The sequence below is a fragment of the Bos javanicus genome, chromosome 20 (genome assembly GCF_032452875.1).
Source record: "Bos javanicus breed banteng chromosome 20, ARS-OSU_banteng_1.0, whole genome shotgun sequence".
Lineage (NCBI taxonomy): Eukaryota > Metazoa > Chordata > Mammalia > Artiodactyla > Bovidae > Bos > Bos javanicus.
The window spans coordinates 19,714,030-19,735,425 of NC_083887.1; the positions used below are offsets into that span (position 1 = coordinate 19,714,030).

The 21,396-nt window shown below is 38.7% G+C and overlaps 1 protein-coding gene and 1 long non-coding RNA gene across 10 annotated transcripts in view; both read left to right on the forward strand.

The window, feature by feature from the left end:
* The window catches only part of LOC133233327 (uncharacterized), a 93,075-nt gene extending 71,754 nt beyond the window's left edge, over positions 1 to 21,321 (forward strand). Inside the window, exon 2 of the long non-coding RNA XR_009731682.1 lies at positions 8,783 to 21,321. This is a non-coding gene — a long non-coding RNA (uncharacterized LOC133233327). The remainder of the gene's footprint in view (positions 1 to 8,782) is intronic.
* The window catches only part of PDE4D (phosphodiesterase 4D), a 1,603,025-nt gene that overhangs the window by 1,108,661 nt on the left and 472,968 nt on the right, over positions 1 to 21,396 (forward strand). The gene's annotated exons all lie outside the window — the stretch shown is intronic.

Here is a 21,396-nt window from a genome sequence, read left to right on the forward strand (position 1 = left end):
CTAGCAATATTTGGTAGATATATTAATCATGATTTCACCATTTTCTGGACCCCCTTCCAGTTTCTCTAACTTTTTGGAGATCTGGTTGCAGTTAAGTATGAAAAAAAACCTCAGTGGTAAAGAATCCATCTGTAATGCAGAAGATGCAGTTTCAATCCCTGGGTGGGGAAGATCCCCTGGAGGAGGGCATGGTAACCCACTTCAGCATTCTTGCCTGGAGAATTCCATAAACCGAGGAGCCTGGTAGCTTACAGTCCATAGCATTGCAATGTGTCAGACACAACTGAAGCGACTGAGCACTCACACACACACAACCATGGTAAAAGGATTAAGTCATATTTTTGGTGGAAAAAAATTATTCTAGGTTAACTATATTATGTAATGTGGTGGTGGTTTACTTGCTAAATCATGTCTGTCTCTTGTGACCCCATGAACTATAGCCTACCAGGCTCCTCTATTCATGGGCTTCTCTAGGCAAGAATACTGGAATGGGGTGCCATGCCCTCCTCCAGGGAATCTTCCCAACCCAAGAATCAAACCCAGGTCTCCTGTGTTGCAGGCAGATTCTTTACCGACTGAGTTATGAGGGAAACCTCTAACGACTATTTTGCAGGCCAGAATACTGGAGTGGGTAGTCATTCCCTTCTCCAGAGGATTTTCCCAACTCAGGGATCGAACCCAAGCCTCTGACACTGCAGGTGGATTTTTTACAATCTGAGCCACCAGGGAAGCCCATTATATAATGTACCTGAGCTTAAAATAAATAGGTTCGCTTCCCTCCTGGCTCAGTTGGTAAAGAATCTTACTGCAATGCAGGAGACCGGGGTTCAATTCCAGGGTCAGGAAGATCTCCTGGAGAAGGAAATGACAACCCACTCCAGTATTCTTCCCTGGAGAATCCCATGGACAGAGGAGCTTGGTAGACTACTGTCTATGGGGTCACAAGAGTCGGACATGACTTAGCGACTAAACCACCAAACCACCACCATGGCATATAATAAGCTCAAAAAAAAAAAAAGAAAAAAATTTTAAAAATTTAACACATTACAATTAATTGTTTGGAATTAACATTATACACAGCTATATATAAGATAGATAAATAAGAACCTACTGTAGAGCACAGAGAGGTATATTCTATATCTTTTAATAACCTATAATGGAAAATAATCTGAAAAATAATATATATATGTATGTATGCGTGTATATATATGCATATATTGAGTTGTATATATAAATAATCACATACTTTTCAGTTATATGTTGTTTTATATATGTGTATATATATACACACACACACACACACACATATATATATATAAAACTGAATCACTTTGCTGTGTACTTGAAACTAATAATGCATTGTAAATTAACTATATATGTATGTATTAGTTGCCCATTCATGTCTGACTCTTTGCAACCCCATGGACTGTAGCTCTCCAGGCTCCTCTGATGACCCAGAGGGATGGTACAGGGAGGGAGGTGGGAGGGGGGGTTCATCAGGGAGGGAGGTGGGAGGAGGGTTCAAGATGGGGAACATGTGTACATCTGTGGCGGATTCATGTTGATGTATGGCAAAACCAATACAATATTGTAAAGTAATTAACTTCCAATTAAAATAAATAAGTTTATATTAAAAAAAAAAGAAGAATACTGAAGTGGGTTGCCATTCCCTTCTCCAGGGAATCTTCCCAACCCAGGGACCAAACCTGGGTCTTTTGCATAGAAGATTCTTTATTGCCTGAACTACCAGGGAAATTAAATATACTTCAATTTAAAAATGTTTTAAAAATTGAACATACTACTAATTCAATCTTATTGGTATTATTTTACACTAGGTATCAGTAGTCTACCCCTTATAATAACATACACATTGCAATTTAAATTATATAGGAACTGCCCCCCTTTTTGGAAACAGTGACAGACTTTATTTTTTTGGGCTCCAAAATCATTCCAGATGGTGACTGCAGCCATGAAATTAAAAGATGCTTGCTCCTTGGAAGAAAAGTTATGAGCAACCTAGACAGCTTATTAAAAAACAGAGACATTACTTTGCCAACAAAGGTCTGTCTAGTCAAAGCTATAGTTTTTCCAGTAGTCATGTATGAATATGAGAGTTGGACTATAAAGAAAGCTGAACACCGAAGAATTGATGCTTTTGAACTGTGGTGTTGGAGAAGACTCTTGAGAGTCCCTTGGACTGCAAGGAGATCCAACCAGTCCATCGTAAAGGAAATCAGTCCTGAATATTCATTGGAAGGACTGATGCTGAAGCTGAAACTTCAATACTTTGGCCACCTAATGTGAAGAACTGACTCATTGGAACAGACTGTGATGCTGGGAAAGATTGAAGGCAGGAGGAGAAGGGGACAACAGAGGATGAGATGGCTGGATGGCATCACTGACTCAATGGAGATGAGTTTGAGTAAACTCTGGGAGTTGGTGATGGACAGGGAAGCCTGGCGTGCTGCAGTCTATGGGGTCACAAAGAGTCAGACACAACTGAGCGACTGAACCAAACTGTACTGGCCCCCTCTACTTATCTTTAAAATTCTTAGTCAAGGCCAGCTTTTATGGCAGAAAAGAATTAAGAATGAATATGATACCCAGAATACATTCTGGTTTATCTGTAAATTCTAAGCCAAGCTGTATATGTGAACTGTCAAAGGAACAGTTACAGTGTTGCTCCATTTTTTTATTCAGCAGAACTGACTCCTGTTATCCCACTTGGATTGACATGTTGAGTGATGAGAAACTTGGCAAATCTCCTTGCTCATTTTCCTCTAACAGCTTACTTTAGGGCATCCTTGTTGGTTGGCACCTTCCTTTCAGCCTGACCATTTCCTTGAGGGTGACAAAGAGTGATGATGGCAGGATGGATGAGCTCTAGCTTCACAGATTTCTTCAACACATGTGAGATAAATGCAGATCCATTGTCAGGAATAATAACATCTGGAAATCTGGACATTGAAAAGCCCTAGTATAGAGGTATTTTGTTGAAACAGGGTTATTTGGGGAAGGTAGCAGCAACAAGCACAAATTTCTTATCCTTGCAAAGTAAATAGGAATTCTGACCAAAGCTTCTTGACCATTTTCCATGGGAAGGAAAGATGTCATTTGTGGATTATATAGAGTGGTCTGGCATTGACTACAGTCTTCTAAATATTACAATTAATTACAGACTGTAGATAAAATTCTTAGTGTGTAAATCTTCACTCCACAATTCCTGGGTCAATTGGATGTATTATTGTATTATTTGCAATAATATGATGATAAATAAAGAAGACTGAGCGCCAAAAAATTTATGGTTTTTAACTGTAGTGTTGGAGAAGACTCTCGAGAGTCCCTTGGACTGCAAGGAGATCAAACCAGTCAATACTAAAGAAGTCAACCCTGAATATTCATTGGAAGGACTGATGCTGAAGCTCCAATCCTTTGGCCACCTGATGTGAAGAGTTGACTTGTTAGAAAAGACTCTGATGCTGGGAAAGATTGAAAGCAGGAGGAGAAGGAGATGACAGAGGACGAGATGGTTGGATGGCATCTCTAATTCAATGGAAATGAGTTTGAGCAAGCTCCCAGACATGGTGAAGGACAGGGAAGCCTGGCATGCTGTAGTCCATGGGATCAAAAGAGTCAGACACAACTGAGCTATTGAACAAGAACAGCAACATATGATGATGGTTTAGTCGGTCACATCTGACTCTTGCCCATGGACTGTAGCTGTCCACAGGATTTTGCAGGCAAGAATACTGGAGTAGGTTGCCATTTTCTTTCCCAGGGGATCTTCTCAGCCCAGGGATCGAACCCAGTCAACTGTATTGCAAGCAGTCTCCTACATTGCAGGCAGATCCTTTATCGACCAAGACACCAGGGAAACCCATTAGATATAATCAGTGTATAAATCTTCTTTCCAAAATTCCTGGGTGAATTGCATATATTATTTGCAATAATATTATGATGAATTATATGATGTCTCTCCTCTGGTCACTGGAAATCTAGGAGCAAAGCTTGAATTAGAAACTGAGGGTCTGAACTGTATATTTGGGATGTATTAGCATAGTTACAGCTATGAGAGTAAGTTGACTGCCTGAGCTAGTTCATGTAAGGAAACAAAAGATTTTCTTGAAAATATCCTCACTAAAGCTGAAGAACAAGAGCTAGAGTAGACACAGATATGAATTCAAAGTGCACATCCCCACAAATAATGAAACCAAAGAACCACGTTTCATACTACCAGGAAGCATGGGTTGATTATAAGGAAGTACTTTCAAACCGTAAGAACTAACAGTGAAATGACGAATGTTCTGAAGCAATAAACTCCAAATGATTGTCGAGTAATCACTTATCAGGGAAAGTTGTAACATGGGGTCTATTTATATTTCAGATTAAAAACTATATCCAGTTGTGCATAAGGAGCACTTCAAAGTGAAGTCAGTTGCCTGTTGTTTCACAGATTTCTTTGATCAGGTTAATGACTTTGAACTGGTAACCAGTCGTTAACAATGCCAGGAATGGTCAGAATCTTTACAGCATTTTCTTTGTGTTGAATAAAACTAAAATTTTGCCATTTGGACTATCTTGAGACCACTTTTGGGCTAATTTTGTACTTTGAACTAACTTGGCCCCTAATCACTGTAAGAAATACAGTTTATTCTGTACATAAACTGTCTTCTAGATCATGGTTTATTTCTTTTTTTCTTACTTTTAATTTTTTTCCTGAGAAAATGGAGTGATTCAAACTGGATATAATTAAATAAAAAATCACGTATGTAGCCTTTTTTTAAAAAAGAATCTTTAAGAATCTAAGCGCAGTATAGAGAAACAAAAACCTAGCTTTCTTTGACAAGAAAATCTACATTCTTGTTGCTAGAGTTGACTTACCCTTGTTTACAGTGTCTAGTGTGTATGTTGGGGCTGAGAGAGGCTTGAATGTTGAGTAAGAAACAATTCTCTTACCATCTGCTTCTACTCTTTATTTTTCCATGCATGTTCAAAGCATTTCTAAGCAGTTGTTTTTTTTTTTTTTTTAAGCTGCCAAAAAGTAGTACTCAGTCTCCAGCAACATTTTAGTTATTTGTGAAATATTAGCACCTTAATTAGGCCTGGGATGGCTGGCCAGCAGTTTCCAGAGGCCATTGTAGGTCGACATTGGTGTGACAGCATGAAACTGGTTTACAGTCTTAATTTTAAAGCATACTGGAAGGCAAGTTTTATGAATTGTGTTGAGAGATTTATGTGGCCTGTCAAAACAATTTATAAAATTCCTATTTTGAAGGGGAAATTAAAAGTCAAGGTGATGGGGAGGTTATGTTCATGCATTTGCAAGAGATGAACGACGTAGATAGGGTGCCTTTGAAAGCTAATGAGAAAGCTGCTTGTCAGGCAAGCTGTTCAAGAGCAATGTCAGCAAAGTGAAATGGGTTGTTGCCTTTGGGGAAATGATTCAGTGTCTGAAAACGATAAAAAACATCTTGATTTAGGAGCTGGGTTGACTGTGGCACATCTCTGTCCTGACTTTTTGGCTTTCCCTTCCTTCCTGTTTCCAGTACAAAATCAGCTTTTGCTTATGAAAGGTGCTATGCAAACTAGCCTTCCACTCATGTATGTCCTCTGGATGATTAAAAATAATGAGATCGACGGTAGACACTTCAGTAAACTGGCGTATTTACCTTAAATTTGTGTTTACCTGCTCTTTGTAGTTTAACTGGCTAACCGCCAACAAAGTCTGCTTAATTTGAGCCTTTATAAAGTGTTGTACTTTCAAACAATAGTATGCAAAATTAAAAGAATATGCAGTTTCTCTTTGCAGGAAAAAAAATCCTTTCTCTTTTCTTTCCCTGTGTTTTTCTCATCTGCCTGCTGCCTGACCTGGTTCTGGCAGAGGTATTTATGTCATATCTGTAGTTTATATATATACATGTATATATATGTGTGTGTGTGTATAAATATATATGTATTCCACCATTTTAATGTGGAATAAAGCAAGTTATAGTTTTTAAACTTTTTTTCATTAACACAAAAATAGAATCTGTTTTCTAAGCAAATGATCTCAACAGAGTAGCTACCTCTGGCAGCTTGGCTACTTGGTGATAGATGTGGGACTATCGTGTGCCATATATCATTTAAAAAAAAAGAAAAAGAGATAACACTGTCTGTGCTACTAGAGAAAGGCCACAGTTCAAGCTGAACCGCTTGTCACTTTATATTCTTCAGGCTTTTTAAACCGTCTACCTTTTTGACGCTGTGTTTCGTAGCTGTTGTCACTCTGCAGTTGGAAAGGGGAAAGGAGACAGTATAATTTGAGGGAGCATAGAGGGATATGAGTCTTCTGATGATCCTTAGGATTTACTGAAGCCTTTAAAGCTATTTGTGCTGCTTTGTGGTGCTTTGTGCCCCAGATCAGTTAATATTTCATCTTGACTCCATTTTTACGTTCTAAGTGAGAGGACATGTTTGAAAAATCATTCTTTTGACCTCCTTTCCCAGTTCACCCCCAAGTGTTCCAGCTTCTGGCCAACCCTATTAGCTTCTTTGATTTAATCTTCACAGTCCTTTCACTTGCTCAAGCAACACAAAATGAATGTTTTATGCCAAGATAGGCACATAGAACATCTTTTTAAATGGCAGTACAGGCTCCCCCTGCAAAATATGACACATGAAGGAATTTCTGTTTGACCTCTGATGAGCATGAGTATTAATACTGAGGTCACAGTTGGCCCTTATTATGACTATTTTTTTTTTAAGTTATATTTCACTTAAGCAATGGAGCACCGTAGTCTGGACAAAGCATCTCTTTGTATATAGTATGATATCTGATATACTCTTGTAAAGCACTGTCTCATCCCTTTAAATATACCACTATATCCTGGAAGTGAGATCAAGATTTCCGAATATCTAAACAAAGAAATACTGGAATGTAATTAAAACATTTTATGAAGAAAAGAAAGCATTTTATTTTACATTATTCAGACAAAACTAGCTCAAGGGCTAGCTAAGGCAAAATAAAGAAAATGAAGGTCTCCTAGGTCTAGAGATGCTAGAGTAATGATGCTAAATTTATCTCCTCTCAAGTTCACGAGAGTTTGCACTAAAGAGATTTTGCTATATACTCTGTAATAGTCAAAACTATTCATTCATTCGAATCACTGATGAAATTTGGTGGAGGGTGAGGAAAGTTGGTGTGTTTTGTTTGTTATTTTTACCAACTGCCAGCAACAGAATGATTTAGCAAGAAAATAGTGCCCTCTATGAGTGGGAGTGCAGAATGCATCTTATTAGGAAGAATCTGTGTGTTTTAAGAACAGAAAACAGCATGAGCAGTGGCTCAGGCCAATTAAAATAATACTTCTTATGATAGTTTTTGGTTTTTTTAATCAGTGATTTGTTGAAGAAAAAGAAGAGACCTACTCTCCGTCTCTGTTCCTGATGTTTTGCTGAATTATCATGTTTTATTAAATTCAGACAAAATGATGTATCTCAGTCACCTCAAAGAATGACCTCTGACCAGCAGCACCTAAAAACAAGAGAACCCATACCTACTAGTGTGTGGTTCCTAAAGATAGAAAATAATAATAAAATTCACCAGAGGTACTTATTTAAAATGAAAATCCCACGTCTTGCCTCCAGAGACACTGATTCAACAGGCCTCAGTGGGTCTTGGCAATGTCATGATTTTTGCCAAGCGGCCCAGGTGATGGTGACACTGTGGGTTCAGAAAATGATGCATTTTGGACCTGCTGCCCTTGGCATTTCTCTCCTCTTTGTAAATAGAGCTCTTCTACTTCTCTCTCAAAAATTCTGTTTTTTCTTGGGACTCTTCTGCTGGTTTGGCTCCTGCCTGTCGAGGATCGAATAGGAAAATCATTTCTTCTGAAGGAACTGTTCCTTTGATTTTTGATAACTGAACGAGTGAACAGATTTCTTTACTTGGTAGGTCCTGTGCTTCCTACCACACATTCCAGAACTGTCCATCACTAGAGCAACACGGTCCTTATCGTCCCTGTGATCAGCATACTGTCCAGGGCGTCATACCTACATGCAACTGACACCTTGATGAAAACCACAGACACTTGCCATTTATGATTGCTGTGTAACTCTCCTTAAATGCATTTAGTCATTCCTTTTCCCTGCTGTAGGCTACATCTCATTCTGTATGTTAACTTTGATGTCATCTGTGTTAGTCATGCCCCACTTCTCCTGAAGCGGACTCTTCTGCTCGCATTATTAATAGAATGGTTCATTGTAAAGGAGGCTCATGACCTTATTGTCATGAAGAAAACTGAGCAAAGCCTTTGTTTCTCTTATAACCTACGAGTGTCAGGCATGTTTCTGTCCTCTCTCCTGATGCTGTTGGGAGGCATAACATTGTAGCTCTGATTAGTGGAGATGGAAATGTAACATCTAGAATCAAGGTCTTCTGGCTTAGAAGGATAGAAGCATGAATATAGGCATTTAAGAAAATCTGTTTAAGCACAGAGAGAGATGACAAATTAGTCTCTGCAGGATGGAGTCTATGATAATGGAAGTTGTTTTGAAAGCTGAAAAAATAATAGCCAAATTTTGCTTCACCTATTCACTTAAAAAACTAAGGAACACCTTTGCTCTTTTAACTTTCAGAACAGAGTTCAGCTTATACATGCACTCCTTGGGGCTTCGCGTGCTTTATTTCCTGGGTGGTTCGGCACTCTTAGATGCTTTGGGTGGTTTTACCCCCACCTCACTTCTTTGCCATGCATTCAAGCCTGCCCACTTTAATCCTTTTCTTTTTGTGTTTGTTTTTTAGGTAAGTAGTTTTGGTTTTCCTGTTCCTTAATGCTGAAAGAAAATGCACCTGCCTGATGTAGGACAAAGGGCCTATAAAGACACAAACCAAAAGATAAAAAATAATGTCAACGGTAAAGAATGACTCGCTACCTTACATCGGTAAGAATGTTCAGTGGCATTTAAACACGGCTCTATTTTATTTTTATTGGAGTATAATTGCTTTACAATGTTGTGTTAGTTTTTGCTGTACAAGAGTGTAAATCAGCTATAAGTATACATATATCCTCTCCCTCTGAACCTCCCTCCCACCCCCCATCCCACCCCTCCAGGTCACCGCAGAGCACAGAGCTAAGTTCCCTGCCCTACATAGCAGCTTCCCACTAGCTATCTTTTCATACATAGCTGTGTGATATACCCACTAGACTGATGGCTCGGATGGTAAAGAATCTACCTGCAAAGTGAGAGACCTGGGTTCAATACCTGGGTCGGGAAGATCCTCTGGAGGAGGGCATGGCAACCCACTCCAGTATTCTTGCCTGGAGACTCCCATGGACAGAGGAGCCTGCTGGACTGCAGTCCATGGGGTCACAAAGAGTTGGACACAACTGAGCGACTAACAGTTTCACTTTCTTCTTTATATATAAGGAAAGGGATTCGCACTGCAGGAAAACGGGGTGCAATGGTCACGGTGGGAGTAAGAAGATTATAAGGAATGTTCATGAAATATTTATTTATATCTGCTTATTGGGTAGATGGACAGCTGATGGTTCTGAGCCAGTCTGCCATTTCCCAGACTGAGAAATTAGTCACCTAAATGCAGCTTTTTAACATTTTCTGAAAATCCCAAATGGAAATGGATGTGAGAAATACTGAGGAGTTTTTGCCTGTGTACTTGTCAGTTTGTTTCTAAAATGGAAGTAAAAATAGGAAAAAAAATTGATTTCCATTTCTATAAGTATGAAGCTATATACTTAAATGCTTCAGTAACATATGATCATGAATATATATATATATTCATCTAGAAAAATCCTTAAAGGTTTTCATAATATGTATAATCTGTATGATGAGAGAGAAATACCAGTTAATTCAAGCATTATTTATTTATTTTTGGCTCTATTTTATCTTTAGTTTTTATTGGAGTATAACTGCTTTACAGTGTTGTGTTAGACCCTGCTATACAATGAAGTGGATCAGCTATATGTACACATATATCCTATCCTCTCCCTCTTGGATCTCCCTCCCACCCACCCGACTCCTATCCCACCCATCTAGGTCATCACAGAGCATCGAGCTAAGTTCCTGTGCTATGCAGCTGCTTCCTGCTAGCTATCTATTTTACACATGGTAGTATTTATATGTCAATCCTAATTTCCCAATCCATCTCATCCCCCCACCCTTCTGTGTCCACATGTCCATTATCTATGTCTGAGTCTATATTCCTGCCCTGGAAATAGGGTCATTTGTACGTTTTTCTAGATTCCACATATATGCATTAATATATGGTATTTGTTTTTCCCTTTCTGACTTCATTCTGTATGACGGATTCTAAGTCCATCCATATCTCTACAAATGACCCAATTTCATCCCTCTTATGACTGAGTAATATTCCATTGTATGCATGTACCACATCTTCTTTATCCATTCATCTGTCATTGGAAATTTAGGTTGTTTCTATGTCCTGATTATTGTAAATTGTGCTGCAGTGAACATTGGAGTACAATATGTCCTTTGGAATTATGATTTTCTCAGGGTATATGCCTAGTAGAAATTTGGATTGCTGGGTCACATGGTCCTTCTATTTTTATTTTTTTAAGGAACTTCCATTCTGTTCTCCACAGTGATTGTATCAATTTACATTCCCACCAACAGGGCAAGAAGTTTCATTTTTCTCCACACTCTCTCCAGCATTTATTGTTTGTAGATTTTTTGATGATGGCCATTCTGACTGGTATGTGGTGATACCTCATTGTAGTTTTGATTTGCATTGTTCTAATAATTAATGATGTTGAGCATCTTTTCATGTGGCTCTTGGCCATCTGTGTGTTGTCTTTGGAGAAATGTGTGTTTAGGTCTTCTGCCCATATTTTGATTGGGTTGTTTGTTTTTTTTTAATATTGAGCTGCATGAACTGTTTGTATATTTTGGAGATTGATCCTTTTTCTGTTGCATCATTTGCAAATATTTTTTCCCATTCTGAGGGTTGTCTTTTCATCTTGTTTATGGTTTCCTTCGCTGTGCAAAAGCTTTTAAGTTTACTTAGGTCCCATTTGTTTATTTTTGTTTTTATTTTCATTACTGTAGAAGGTGGGTCAGAAAAGACCTTGCTTTAGTTTATGTCAGTGTTTTTCCTATATCAAACGATTTATTCCATGTATTGCAGGTATCTTCTATTTCTCTTTTTTACATATGCATCCCCCTGTACACATGGAAAACATAAATAAAATACAGTTGAATATTAGTACTTCAATGGCATTTTGTCAATACCTGCATCATTCTTTATTTGGATATGAATGTCAAGGTTTAAACATGTATGATTAATCCTATATGTTTATGAATGTCAAGGTTTAAACATGTATGATTAATCCTATATGTTCATTTCAATGTTGGTGCAGCCCTTTCAATATAACACATTACATTTAATGTAAATTGAAATTCTTTGTGCAATATAAGTGAATAAATAATTAATTGAAACACACTAACATTTAATATAAATACATAGCAGAGGTTCAGGTTTTAAAGACTGACTGCTGCCAATGACTAAATTATTTTCTCTATCGATTACCATGTTTACCTCATTGGGTTTTCTACCCTCCTAGAATATTACCTCTGACTCGTCTTCACTTAGTTTTTGTCTGTGTTCAATTCTGAACTCGTGTCCTACACCAAACCTTCTCAAGCACCGCAACACATACTACAAGCCTAACCTAACCCTAACCCTCATGCCTGTTCTAAAATCAGCCTCCAGTAGAATCTCTGTGTGTTTGCTAGGGCTGACATAACAAAGCACCACAGGCTCAAGACGTAGTAGAATTTTATTTCCCCCTTGTTCTGGAGGTTAGAAATCTGAGATCAAGGTGTCAGCTGCCTTGATTTCTTCTGGAGGCTTTTTACTGATATATGGCCATGCTCTCCCTGTGTCTGCACGTGCTCTTCCCTCCTATGTGTCCCTCCTAATCTCTTCTTCTTAAAGGACACCAGTCGTATTGGAGTAGGCCCCCTATGATTTTAACTTCATTCATTGCCTACGACAAGGCATTATCTCAGATACACCTACATTTCTGAGATGCAGAGAGTTAGGATTTCAACAAATGAATTTGAGCAGGACACAGTTTAGCCCATAACCATCCATAAAACAGTTTCTCAATTATATTCCTCATCGTTCTATGTAAATTAGTTCTGGATTCCCCAGTTAGAGCCCAAGTCTCAAAGACTGGTCTTCTTTTAAATTTTACTTTATTCATAGTACCTAGAGGACCAGGCACATACTATTAAATAATATTTAATTTTAAACATCAATTAATAATATTTTATTAATTATTAATAATTTGAAATATTGTTAATTAATATTTATTGTTTGGAGATTTGGGGGAGAAAAGAGTAAGAGGACTGAGAGTCCTTTTGTCAATTCTTGCTGATCTTAGCTCCCTTATCTTGACAGAAAGAAACCAGTACCGTAGGTCTGGAGGTCAGGCATGCAGCATCTACTTCGTTCCTAAGAAGCCATCAGCATTCTGGTCGGCAGAGGCAATCTGGTGGAAGAAAATGCTGATCTCTGCAAATAAGGGAAAGGGCACTGAACTCCGGCACATACATAACACAGAAGACATTTTTGGGCTTGTGGAGAATAATCACTTAATTAACAGTCTTCAGAACTAGAGACTGGTTTTTAGAGGGTCAGACTGTGAACACATTAATGGCCTCAAGGTGGTGAATTGAGTGAAATCATGTTTCAAGCTCTACAATCCTTTTTAGTTCTTTATTAGTAATTCTAAGCATATACACTCTAATTTACATGTAAGACAATTACCTCATTTATTTTCCAACACTAAAAAAAGTGGGTTCAGTTTGTTCAAAAAATTTCTCCAGTTTCTGTTTTATTCCATTTTCCATAATTTCTAAGGCCAGCATTCAAAAGTATTTTCAGTGCTTTAAAATAAAATCCTGCTAAATTCAAGTTATGCAAATGCTCATTTGATGCAGTTATAAACATGGCTCCACATTTCATAGAAAATACTAAGAAAATACAGAACTCTCCAAGTTTTGGCATAACCATGTTACTTTCTCTTTCCAGATGTGTTCCCTTGAGTGAGTTGTTAAGCCTCACATGAATCTGAGGTTCACCATCTCTAAATGGGAATAGAATACCTACTGTACTAGCTAGTTGCTAGTATTAAATTAAGATGTGCAAAGCAATTAGCCCCATCCTTGCACAGTAACTGAGTTTAACAAATGTTCCCTTCTTTTCTCCAATCCAAGTACTAACCACGCCTGACCCTGCTTAGCTTCTGAGATCATATGTGTTTGGATGAGTTCAGGGTGGTACGGCTGTAAACTGTTCCTTTCTTTTATTCCTCCTTAAAGTTGAATTTTGGAGAAGGCAATGGCACCCCACTCCAGTACTCTTGCCTGGAGAATCCCATGGACGGAGGAGCCTGGTAGGCTGCAGTCCATGGGGTTGCTAGAAGTCGTACACGACTAAGCGACTTCACTTTCACTTTTCACTTTCATGCACTGGAGAAAGAAATGGCAACCCACTCCAGTGTTCTTGCCTGGAGAATCCCAGGGATGGAGGAGCCTGGTAGGCTGCCATCTATGGGGTCGCACAGAGTCGGACACAACTGAAGTGACTTAGCATAGCATAGCATAAGGTTGAATTTTACTCATTAGATTAACCATCTACATAGAAAAGAGAAATTTGCTAGATTTGATTGATTCACTCATTCTCTAATTTTACCAGTGTTTAGGCATTAGAGTTCACTGTATTCTGCTTTCAAGCTAGATATTGGGTAAATTACAGTGAAAAGAAACAGAGTCTCAACTTTCACCAAGTGATGGGCATTAACTAAAAGGTCCAAAAATATATTCCAAATTAATGATAAGTGCTATTTAGTTCTGGGAGATTTTGTAACAGGGAGACCTGTCTTTTTTGAGGGTATGTGGAAGACATCAGGAAACGTATCACTTTGAATATAACATGTGAGCTGAGTTTGAATGTATATGGTTTCTGTGGGTGTATGTATGTGTGTTCCAGTAGGGTCATGGTGGTAGCAATATTGATACTGGTGGTGATGGAAAGGAGAAGCAGGAGGGGGAAGTATATAAAATATGTATATCCAGGGAGAAACATATATACAGTCCAGGCATGGAAAGCAGTATGGAGAGTATGTGTGCATGCGTGCATGCTGAGTTGCTTCAGTTGTGTCTGACTCTTTGTGACCCTATGAACTATAGCTCACCAGGCTCCTCTGTCCAGGGGATTCTCCAGGCAAGAATACTGGAGTGGGTTGCCATTTCTTCCTCCAGGGTGTCTTCCCAACCCACGGATTGAACCCATGTCTCTTGTGTTTCCTGCATTGGCAGGTGAGTTCTTTACCACTCAGGCATGTAGGAAGCCCATGGACAGTATAGTTTCCCCCTTAAAAAGCCAGGGAGTCTGGGATGCTGAGAGCTAAGAGGAAGACAGCAACTTGAGAGGAGGGTAGGGACTAACTGAGGCAGAGCCTTATAAGCTCCATTAAGGAGGTTATTGTCTATCTGTGAACGATAGGAAACCAATAAAAGGCATTAGTGGGTTCGAAGGTGCGATCCATAACATATGCAAATTTGTATTTTTAAAAGATTTGTTTTCTCCTGCTTTACCTTTGCAAAAAAAATAGAAATTCAGAGTATGTGTATATACAGCAGACACCCTGACGTTTCCCACGTTATGGGTGTTTTCATTGCATTAATTTTGCACATGGTCCCAGAATGACCTAAGATTCTTTAAGGTCCCAACATGTTCTATTCTCTGAATCAGTAACACTTAAAAAGGAATGTTGATTTAAACTTCCAATTATAGCTGCTAATTTGACCCAATTAGCAGAAAAATTTTCTGACAAACTCTTCCCTAATTTCACTGAGGAGTTGCTTGGTCTAGCAGAGGAAATTTCATACAATAGAATGACTGTTATAATTCCCTCAGAGCACCTTTACTGTCAGAGATAAACCCTTGGCCACCTGGTTTTAGTAGAAAGCTAATAAGGAGTATGTGATTCAGGGAGGGGACAACCACCCCTCTTGATCCTGGGAACATTCTGTGAGCTAGGTTGGTACCAGTCATAAATTTTAATAATGAGAAACTTTTGCTTTGTTTCACTGGCAAGAAATCTTACTTGGAAATTCTATATATGTAAATTTAACCTCATTTTCCATTTCTTCTTAAAGCTTTCTATGGCAACCATTTGAAACAAGAGGTTGGTGTAATCAGTAAAGATTCATATTGCGTGTAGGAAACTGGAAGATTCCCATATAATACATAAGTTTCACAACTAGCTCACATTTCAGTATGATGTGAATGAATGCATCTTCATCCTGTCATTCCAGCTGAGTCCCTCTTACAAATCCCAGTTTAAGTAAAACAGCATTTTATCCAATTTCCGAGAGGAGGCCCTCGGGTTAACCTTGAATTATGACGATGCCTACTGGATATGTAATACATTTAATTGAATTTCGTGACTAACAAAAGGGTTTTAGTTACTACAACTTCATAAACAACTATTCATAAAGCCTATAGGAGTAAAGGATACAGATAGCTCCAGGTATGAAGTTTAAATAAACAGTGATGAAAGAAAATGCGTCTGTAGATTGCTGACAGTTGCCTTATGAAAAGCGATTGCCTCGATGTACTCATCCTGCTCCATTTGCTGCTGTTTGCTTATGGGGTACGGTTTAATAGTTACTAAGTAAGCTAAAGAAAAAATGTTACTTCAAATTTTTGGTGCAAACAACACAAGTCAGCCTGATCCAGTTTAACTGAGAAAGCGGGGCTGAGATTACTGATTCACCTGAGTTCCTTCCGGAACTGCCTCCACTGCTTCCTTTGTTTTTACTGTTCTGGCATCATATTAGCAATGATGGAATGCCAGAAAATAGAATGTTAATTCCACATACTAAAGAGGCAGGTTTTTCTACTGTTAAATATAACATTATTGGAAAGCTTATATCCAAAGACATCTTCTTGGTGTACCAGTTCAGATTCCTCTTATTGGCTCTCCACCTCATAAGTAGGTTTCATGCTGGATATCGAGCTAAACAAGTCAAACACACACAAGTGAATTTATCCACGGTCAAAAAAAGTGTTTTTGGTTGTATATGCTGCATGTTTAAGAAGAAAATGCATCTTGATAAAGATGACATCTTAAGATAACATCTTAACAAAGACTGAGTTTTGTGTATGTGAAAAAAAAAATGATGTGAATGTAGGATTGTATCATTTGACTCTCACAAAATTCCAGGATGCTCAGAAATGTTCTGATGTGCAGGAGGGGCTGTTGGGAAGGTAGAGGAATAGCCTGCACTTTGTTTAATTGATGTCTGCCACCCAAACAAGAAACACCTGGGGTATCTTGGCACCATTTAGAGACACTAAGCTTGCCAGGGTAAATTACAGAATTCACAGAAATTGTTTTGTCAAGTGATGCAGTTGGACAGACAATGTGATGATACAGTTGAGACAAAAGCAATTAGGGAAAGAGTTATGGAAATAAATTAGTTTAAGTTGTTCTACTTGCTCTTCTCAGAAGTGTTTACTTGTTTATCTTTAGTAAAAGAACAGTTGACTATTAAAAATTGCTTAACTAGTGTGGTAATCTGCTCATTCTAAACAATGTTATGAATGCTAATTTTTTTTTTTTTTTGGCCATGCCACATGGCCTGTGGGATCTTAGTTCTCTAACCAGGGAGGAAACTTGTGCCCCCTGCAGTGGAAGCTGAAGTCTTAAGCACTGGATCACCAGAGGAGTTCCAATGATTACCGTCTTATGATATTATCTCTTGTTACTTAACCTGACCTTCACAGTATAGCTAACCTCTTAATGATAGCTTACAGATACCAATCATAGGGCCAGTCTGTTTGTTAACAAATTACTAGTAACTTTTTCATTAAATTCCAAGCATTCAATCTCTTTTTCCATTAAGATCTCTTAAAATGCACAAAAAATAGGGACCTGATATGATCAGGAGGAGATTCTACTGGGAGCCTTTGGAAAGGGTCACCACATTTCAGAAAAATCTGTCCAACTTCCAAGGTGGCATATTCAAAGAAATTAAGAAATGTCTATTTTGGGAATGTCTAGTTTCCTCTGAGGCAAGGGTTGTTAAGGCCTACGCAGGTATACTGGATCTGATAGAGCTGAAAAAGCAGGCAGATAACCAATTCAATAGAAAAAATACAAAGTTTGCTCTGTAAGTTGTTCAGGGTTTTATCATTTTGTGCTGTTCTTAGCTGAACTGAACGCAGGCAAGAGTCAAAACATTTTGGCTTAGTAGACAGCCAAAATGGTTTAGAGAGTGATTTCTAAATTACCAAATAACTCTTTTGTATATTATCCTTTAGGAAATAAAACTCTAAAAAAAATTAATGTTTTCATTTTTAATGTTATTTTATTTTTTCTTGATTATAAAACTATTGTAACCCTTTTGTGGGCTTCCCTGGTGGCTCAGAAGGTAAAGAATCTGCTTGCGATTCTTGCGAGAGATTCTGGGTCGGGAAGATCCCCCGTAGAAGGGAATGGCTACCCATTCCAGTATTCTTGCCTGGAGAATTCCATGGACAGAGGAGCCTGGCAGGCTACAGTCCACGGGATCGAAAAGATTCGTATATGACTGAGCCACTTAACACTTTCACTTTTCATAATCCTTTTGTGAAACATCTGAGCATTGCAGAAATATAAGATTTAGAGAAAACCATGTTCGCTACTTTCTATGCCCTTAGATAACTGTTTCTAAGACCTTCTTATGTATCGCTAGACTTTTTGGGTACATGTAAATATGTATATCATTTTTTAATGAAATGGAAGTTTGCTACATATTTTTAAACAAACTTGTTTAAATATAAAATGTCTGCCATATCTTCCACAAAGGCAAGAGAATAAAAATCATTGTATCTAGCATAAAGTTTGTATTGTATTTATCTATATTAATACATGTTACTCTATCTATGAAATCATAAACTTCATAGATTCATATGAAGAACTTCATAAACTTCATATGAAGAATAAAGCAGTTTATTCCCTAAGAGAAGCCCTAGGTAATTGAGAGTGTCCACAAAGTTTGGGTCATTTTGCACCTGATTTGCCTGAGAAAGCTTAACACCCTCCCTGTCTCACCCTGAGGATAAGTGGGTTCCTTCATGGTGGCCAAGTTCCCTGGCAGAGCTCATGGACCACAGCACAGTCAGTGTGTAATAAGGAACAGGCTTCTAGTGTCTTAGTGATCAGTGGTAAAAACAGAGGAGGCAGTGATCCCCCTGGCCCTGAATCAATCCTCTTTCTTGCTGTCCCATTTTTAGGGCTGATGTAGAGAGGAAACTGGTCACTGAGGGTTCCGACATTCCTCTTGTTGCCAGATTATCTCAATTTAGATATCATGGCTTTAGAGGAGTTGTCTAGCAATGCTAGATGCCCAACCCTGGAGACCTAGGGAAGTATGAGAAGTCACAGTCCCTTCAGCCAGGAGAAGGTTAGGTACCAGTCTCATGGGATGCTGAGGGTGTGTGGGGGGGATGGGAGGGAACTTCTCCAGATGAGAGAGGTGGGAAGCTGCCAACGGTTTGTTCATTGTCTAATTAACCCAGTGTGAATGATCAAGTTGATTTTGGACCATATCACACATGATATTCTCCTAGTTAAATCATTATTCCTAGATAGGCTTGAATAGTAACAAAGCTGACATCTTGGCATCACTTCTTGGTTTAGTGACCTTTATTTATTTTTGTAACACAGCTGGTTTCTGCAATACCTTCCTCAGTGTAATTTGGTGTTTTTTAATCCTGCCCATGTCTTCCACAAAGGCAAGAGAATAAAAATCATCATTTTAACTACATAAAATTTACCTATTATATTTTTATATACAATATGCTATAATTTTATTAAAAGAATTTTACAATAAAATGCTAGTCCATTTTCTTATGGATTTTTATATTTTATATTTCTTTCCAATTCATATCTATATATTTGTTGTTGCTGTTGTTCAGTCGATAAGTCGTGTTAGACTCTTTACGACCCCATGGACTGCAACATACCAGGCTCCTCTGTTCTCCATGGTCTCTCTGAGTTTGCTCAAATACATGTCCACTAAGTGATGCTATCAAATCATCTCATCCTCTGCCACCTCCTTCTCCTTTTATCTTCTATCTTTCCCAGCATCAGGGTCTTTTCCAGGGAGTCGGCTCTTTGCATAAGATGGCCATAGTATTGGAGCTTCAGCTTCAGCATCAGTCCTCCAAATAATATTTAGGGTTGATATCAGAGTTTTCCACCTTACTGTCCAAGGGACAGTAAGAGTTTTCTGTTTAAGTTTTAAGTTTTCTGTTTTAAGTTTAAGTTTTCAAACCCTTAAGAGTTTTCTCCAGCATCACAATTTAAAAACATCAATTCTTCAGCACTCAGCCTTCTTTATGGTCCAGCTTTGACATCCATACATGACTACAGGAAAAACCGTAACTTTGACTACACAGACTTTTGTCTGTAAAGTGATGTCTCCACTTTTTAATATGCTCTATAGATTTGTCATATCTTTCCTTCCAAGAAGCACACATCTTTTAATTTCATGGCTACAGTCATAGTCGGTAGTGATTTTGGAGCCCAAGAAAAAAATCTGTCACTACTTCCACTTTTTCCCCTTCTATTTGCCATAAAGTAATAGGACTGGATGCCATGGTCTTCATTTTTTGAATGTCAAGTTTCAATCCACTTTTTCACTCTCCTCTTTCACCTTCATCAAGAGGCTCTTTAGTTCCTCTTCACTTTTTGCCGTTAGAGTAGTATTGTGTGCATATCTGAGGTTGTTGATATTTCTCCCAGTAAACTCAATTCCAGCTTGTGTTTCATCAGGCCCATCATTTCCCATAATGTACTCTACACATAAGTTAAGTAAGCAAGGTGACAATATACATCCTTGTCATACTCCTTTCCCGATTTTGAACCATTCAGTTATTTCATATTTAGTTTCAACTGCTGCCTCTTGGGAAAGCACATATATAATTTTAGTCTGTATTTTTTTTCTCTTATATTCATTTTCTAAATTCTTTTCTATGTTATTTCCACATGGTCATCATTTTTTTTTCCCATTTAAGGTCTTCTTTATTCAAGCATTGAATATTATATCTTAAGGTAGCTCTGATTGTTAGAAAGTCTCCCTTATACTGATTTGAAGTTTGCCTGATGGTAAATGAGCTCTTGTTCCTAGATTTGTGGCTTAGAGGAATCAATGGCTGGGTTCACATGGTCTGGGGACTCTGAAATGGTGCATAAAATTTTGTCCTAATGTGCAGTCTACTGCCAAGTGTGTCCTTAGCTACATCAGTGGGTTGGGGATAGATGAATAGTTAAAAACCACACAGGACTGAGTCAGCTCTCCTTCCACAGCTGAAAGAGTCAAGTAGACTGAATACATTAAGTGGTGCCTAATAAAAGCTGTAAAGTTAATTAGACTTTTAGACTACTTGAACTTAGTAGCTACGTTTGGTGGGGTTTTAGTGTCATGGGATCATCTGACCTAGCTGCTGCTGCTAAGTCACTTCAGTCGTGTCCGACTCTGTGCGACCCCATAGACAGCAGCCCACCAGGGTGCCCTGTCCCTGGGATTCTCCAGGCAAGAACACTGGAGTGGGTTGCCATTTCCTTCTCCAATGCATGAAAGTGAAAAGTGAAAGTGAAGTCGCTCCGTCGTGTCCGACCCTCAGCGATCCCATGGACTGCAGCCTTCTAGGCTCCTCCGTCCATGGGATTTTCCAGGCAAGAGTACTGGAATGGGGTGCCATTGCCTTCTCCACTGACCTAGCTGCTACTGCTGCTTCTGCTAAGTCACTTCAGTCATGTCCGACTCTATGTGACCCCATAGACAGCCCACCAGTCTCCCCCGTCCCTGGGATTCTCTAGGCAAGAACACTGGAGTGGGTTGCCATTTCCTTCTCCAATGCATGAAAGTGAAAAGTGATAGTGAAGTCACTCAGTTGTGTCCGACCCTCAGCGACCCCATGGACTGCAGCCTACCGGGCTCCTCCGTCCATGGGATTTTCCAGGCAAGAGTACTGGAGTGGGGTGCCATTGCCTTCTCCGCTGACCTAGCTAAGCTCTTTCAAATTCCTGTTAGATTGAAACCTTGACTGTAGAGTAGTTTCACCTGGGTATCATTAAAGATACTGCTGCCTGCTCCCCACCAAGGACATATTTTATTCTATTAAATGGTTAGGATAGGGGTCAAGTCTGCAGCCTGAGATGAGAACCACTGGATGTGGAGCCTGATTGAATAGAACATGAGATAGGTAAGTGCTATTGGACTATCAAGATAGAAAAGAAATATAGGCACTTCTGAAGAGTATTTTACCTATTAGAATGATGCCCCTCCTCTGATAAATGAATACTTAAAAAAATT